Here is a 6,000-nt window from a genome sequence, read left to right as displayed (position 1 = left end):
GCTACTATGATTTTTAGCTTCCTGGAGGGAGAAATCGTTTCCTCACCAGTAAAATAGAAATAATAAGATCAATTTCACTGAGTTATTGTAAGGATTAAAGGCATCATTGCTTGTAGAATAGTGCTATCTCATATTTATCATCATCAGCAGCATTATTGTTTTTATCTGAGTTCACTCCCTCTTCCCTATCATCTAGCACCGTAGTTGGCACATACCAGGTGTTCAGTATGTGAGTAGCTCTTTTGAAGCAACATATGGTATTATTACTCCAGTAAGAGAAGCGGAATGAATGACTGTCAGGACTGCGTACTCTGGCTGACCTTCTGATATCCTCATAAATAATTCCAGGAAATCTCTTTCTGGCTACCTAGGGAAAACCCTGGAGAAGAAGCTTAGCCAAGCAAGGATCAGAAGCTCTTCCCACTCCCAACAGAATCCCTGCTTTCTGTGACTGTTCTGTAGCGGTTGGCCTTCTGAAGAGTCAGTGAATAAAACTTGAAGGAGATCTCATTAACTGTTGTGTCCCTATCTTTAACAGCCAATGTCTGGGATAGACAACTCATTTTGAGATTGTTAAGAGAGGTGTATTTTGTCACCAAGAGTTCTAAGAAAAGCAGCATTCCTTGAGCTTTAGCTTGAACTGTGCCCCGACAAATGATAATATAGGATGTATTATCTGGATTCTTATACTTCCCTATCCCCATTAGGGGATCACTATGATTCAGGCAGTCTTCCTTAAGCTCTGAGTGATCATTTCCGTCTTAAAAACATGTCAATTTCAGTGATGCCAACTTTATATTTCCAGTGGGCAAATGACAGTGGTATTCCTTGCTTCCAGTCTGCACACATCTGTTATTCCTCATGGTTCACACATATATATATTTTTTTAAAACAACTTTTTTCTAGATTACATTTTTATAGTAGTTTTAGGTTCACAGCAAATTTGAGAGTGAGGTACAGAGATCTGCCCCCACATATGCATCACCTCCTTCATTATCAACATCCCCCTCCAGAGTGATACAACTGTTACAATTAACGAACTTAAAAAGACATAACATAATCAACCACAGTTTACTTAGGGTAAAGTTTACTTAGGGTCCATTCTTGGTGTTGTACATTTCATGGATGTGGACAAATGTATTGTGATGGTTAACACTGAGTGTCAACTTGATTGGATTGAATGATGCAAAGTATTGTTCCTGGGTGTGTCTGTGAGGGTGTTGCCAAAGGAGATTAACATTTGAGTCAGTGGGCTAGGAAAGGCAGACCCACCCTTAATCTGGGTGGGCACCATCTAATCAGCTGCCAGTGTAGCTAGAATATAAAGCAGGCAGAAAAATGTAAAAAGGCTAGACTGGCTTAGCCTCCCAGCCTACATCTTTCTCCCATGCTGGATGCTTCCTGCCCTTGAACATCAGACTCCAAGTTCTTCAGCTTTGGGACTTGGACTGGCTTCCTTGCATCTCAGCTTTCAGATGGCTTATTATGGGACCTTGTGATTGTGTGAGTGAATGCTCCTTAATAAACTCCTCTTTATATATATATATCCATCCTATTATTTCTGTATATGTATATGACGACATGTACCCTCTCTGCTTGGCCTGTTTATTTCTCTTCCCTCCCAGCCTCTGTCTTTTTACTGTCACCATAGTTTTGCCCTTTCTAGAATGTTATACAGTTAGAATCATATAGTATGTAGACAAAATTTTTTTTGAAACTTTTAATTTCCAAACAATTGTAGATTTACAGAAAAGTTGGAAAGAGAGTGCTGACAGTTTCTATATACTTTCACGGGCTTTCCCTAACATCTCACACAACCATGGTACATTTGTCAAAACTAAGAAATTGGTTTTGGTACAATACCACTAACTAAACTATGTGCTTTATTTGAATTTCATTAGTTTTTCCACTAGTATCTGTTTTGTTCTGTGGTCCAATCCAGAATATCACAGTTTCTGAGTTTTTCTTAGTTTTTCATGGCACTGGCAAGATACTTTGCAGAAAGTGTCTCTATTTGGGTTTTTTAAAATGCACTTATTTATTTAAATCAATTTTTTAGTAGTTTTTGATTTACAAAAATTGCAAAAATAGAACAGAGAGTTCCATACACCCCACATCCATTTTCCTTATTCTTAACATTATCTTACATTATTATGGCATATTTATCACAATTAGTAAACCAATATTGATACATTAGTATTAACTAAACTCTGTAGTTTATATTTTCTTATATATATATATATTTACCTAAAACACTTTTTGTGTTCCAGATGTAATGTACATTTAGTTGTCATATCTCCTTAGACTCCTGTTGTCTGTGACAGTTTCTTAAACTTTCCTTATTTTTGATGACCTTGACAGTTTTGAGGAGAACTAGACAGGTATCTAGTAGAATGTCCCTTAATTGAGATTCATCTTATGTTTTTCTCATGATAAGACTGGGGTTATGGTTGTTTGGTAGGAAGACTACAGAGGTAAAGTGCCATTCTTACTACATCATATGAAGGGTACATATTATCATTATTTATCACTGTTGATGTTGACCGTGTACCCTGGCTGAAGTAATTATTCATCAGATTTCTCCACTGTAAAGTCACTCCTCCCTCTCTCATTTTTCTTATCCTGTAATCTTTATAAAAATATCATTTAAGGAGTGAGGAGTAATGTTCTACCTCCTTGAGGGCAGAGTATCTAAATATACTATCTGGAAAATTTCACACGTAATATTTGTATTATCTCTCCTGCTTATTTACTGATTGATCATTTATTTATATCTAAGTAGACTCATTGATATTAATTTTATACTTTGGTTTATAACTCAAGACTACTTTATTCTGTTGCTCAAATTGTTCTAACTTTGGTCACTGGGAGCTCTGTCACTTGGCTCCTGTAGGTCCATCATTTTGTATTGATTTTTTTCACTCCTTATTTTCTGGTACTGCAAGATGATTCAAACTCATCTTGTGTAATTCCTGCCCAAATTCTGAAATCAGTCATTTCTTTATGAAGCTCTGGCTCTTTTTTATTAGACACTGGTATTAGAAACCAAGATTTGGGTGCTAGGAGTGCTCATTGCTATTGGGGTGTTATTTTTCTAGCCCTCTCAGCTGAGTGAGCAAGGAAATATATGTGTGTATACTAACCTACGTATCAATTAATATTCCTATTGTTAATGTCTGTATCTATATTATGTCAAACATGAATTTGTCCCAGTTTCTCTGGTTCTAATCCAGCTTCCCATCCTTGCTTATTGGTAAAATCTTCCTCCAAAAGTAAGAAACCTGGATCCTACTATCTTCCATCCATTTACTTAATTGTGAATTCTAGTACATATATAGAGTGGTTGCAGAATTAATTCATACACCCATGGAAAGCAACTTTATCAATTATAGTACAGTGTTATATACAGTTCCTTTTTCCCTTAGTCTTACAGACTATACTCATTTCTAGTTACTAGGTTGGCACTTTTCCCCAGTATACCCTTCAGTGAGGTTTGCTTCATGCTTTTGCAGTACAATTATATTCTTTTGTCACTATTTGTAATTCATCTGGGATTCCCATGATTTCCTAAATTATTTATTTTTAATTTGGACTCATTATGGTTTGCTCTTTGTGTTGAAAAGTTCTATAATTTTTTGACAAATATATGGTGTTGTCCACTTATCCTGTTATTCAGCAATACTTTTCAAGAATATTTAAAAAATCTCTGCCATACAAATATAAGATGTGCCAAAGATTTTATTTAACTCATGAAGTATTGAAGGGAACTGAAAGATATTAAAACCAGCCCAAAGAGCATTTGAGATGCTAAGTATCTAATGTTAGGGTAGGAGTTCTAGATCAGATACATAACTGGTTATTGTCCAACAGAACCATAAACCATAAATTATAAGATTATCTGTTCCAGGCCAGGTGCAGTGGCTCATGCCTATAATCCCAGCACTTTGGGAGGCCAAGGTGCGTGGATCACTTCAGGTCAGGAGTTGGAGACAAGCCTGGCCAACGTGGTTAAACAAGTCCTTACTAAAAATACGAAAACTATCAGGGCATGGTGGCATGCATCTGTAATCCCAGCTACTCAGGAGGCTGAGGCAGGAGGATTGCTTGAACCTGGGAGGTAGAGGTTGCAATGAGCCAAGATTGCACCACTGCACTCCAGCCTGGGCAACAGAGTGAGGTTCTGTTTCCAAAACACAAAACAAAAAAGATTATCTGTTCCATGGGAAGGAAATTATTTCCATCTCTACTGGATAAAAATGTTCCAGGAGAGCTTTAAAATAGCTTATATAATAAAGACCAGTACTGTACTGGGAGAATATTCCATAATTGCTTTTCAAGTTTCAGATACTTTCTGATACTGAGTTGATAAAAAAAAAATGAAGTGTGGGTGTCTAACAAAAGTACATAATTGGGAATAGGACAAAAATCGGCAAAGAGATAACATTAAGAGAGGAAAGGGCTAGCCAGAGCCCCTTTCTAATTAAACCAAGGTCATGGGTCTACCTGCTACGAACCAGAGGAAAGATAGCTCTCTGATGTTCCCCACTGTAGTGTGTCTGGCTAGGTTCATTTTCTATATATATATCACTTGAAAATGTGATAAGTTTGTGTTAATGGTGATAGAATAACAAATTCCCACCAAACTGCCTGTCACTAGAGCTGGTATTCCCATTCTTTTGGAACACACACATTCAAGAGCTGGGGGACTAAGAATCGCAAAGAGATATCTTTAGGCTAGAACAGGGCTCAGAGCAGAACAGAATTAGAAAGTCAACCATGGAAAAGTCAGAAGCTTACTCCTACTTCTAGCTTACTTTGACTTTTTTTTGGTTAATCTCCCTATCATGTTTTTGCATTTTAGGTAGAGGTCCTTTTGAAATGTGCAACCTTTGTTCCTTCATCTGCATTGCAGCAGCAGAGACAAGGACACGTTAAATCTCCATGGGTGGCACTGGAATTATCATGAAAGAAATCCTAGAAGGGAGGAACATATTAGAGGCCAAAAGTTGTGGTTACTTACGTGGCTGGGTCCTCCCAAGAACTGTACTTCCTAGGAACACATCTCTGCCATGGTTTTAGAAGGAAAACTTTGTAATTGGTTCTTTTAAGGGGTGATTCCCTGACTGTGTCTTTACGTAGAGCTGGAGTTGAGATCCTTTATACCTGAATCATGATCTCAGTCAAGAAGCAGGCTGTAGGATATTTCCCCCATATATTAATACTATTAATAGAAAACAGCTTTGTTTGTTTGTTTGTTTGAAAGGGTGTTGGAAACCGAATCCCTTCACTGGTCTCAAATTCAGGCAGATCACTTCCAAGACAAGTGTTCTCTATTGAACCATTTTCATTTTCCCAGTGAGGTCACCACTTGCCTCTGTGGGAGGCCTCCCACATGGGGGAACATCACACCAACTTGCTCGGCCCTGGAGATCCTATCTGGCTGCCCTGGCACATGTCCCAAGTCTGAGACATGGTGAGAGCAGATATGGCTCCTCCTTGTCTCACCCACAAAGATGTGAATCTCAGCACTTTGAGTGATGGTTTTGTGGTTTACACATGGTGAGAAGTGCTTATGGCAGCAAATGAGCATTGTTTTATTCGAGGGCGCTTCATAAAACACAAATGTCAGCTTTAAGGCTGCAAAAACTTTGAGGAATTTTCCATTTTCATCAGTATTGCTTTGTTATAAATTACCATAATGATTAGCATCTGGAAAATTCTAGGGACCAAAAGCATGAATATTCTACATATCACAAAAATGCAGTGTCATATCTATACCTAGATACTATTGATACTATTTTTTTTTTATTATTTACACCACCACCACTGCCAGCACAGAAAACAACAGCAAAACTGCCTATAGCTGCATAAAAATGTCTCCTTCGTATTTCTCAAGATTCTACTTACAGAATATTTTTCTAAATTAAGAAATCTCTCCAAAATTATAAGTTGTCCTCTAAATTGAAACCCATGAGACATAAATCATTCATGCTTCAGTCT

The sequence above is a fragment of the Colobus angolensis genome, unplaced genomic scaffold (genome assembly GCF_000951035.1).
Source record: "Colobus angolensis palliatus isolate OR3802 unplaced genomic scaffold, Cang.pa_1.0 Scaffold152, whole genome shotgun sequence".
Taxonomy (NCBI): domain Eukaryota; kingdom Metazoa; phylum Chordata; class Mammalia; order Primates; family Cercopithecidae; genus Colobus; species Colobus angolensis.
The sequence above is the reverse complement of the archived record's forward strand: the minus strand, read 5'-3'. Positions refer to the sequence as shown.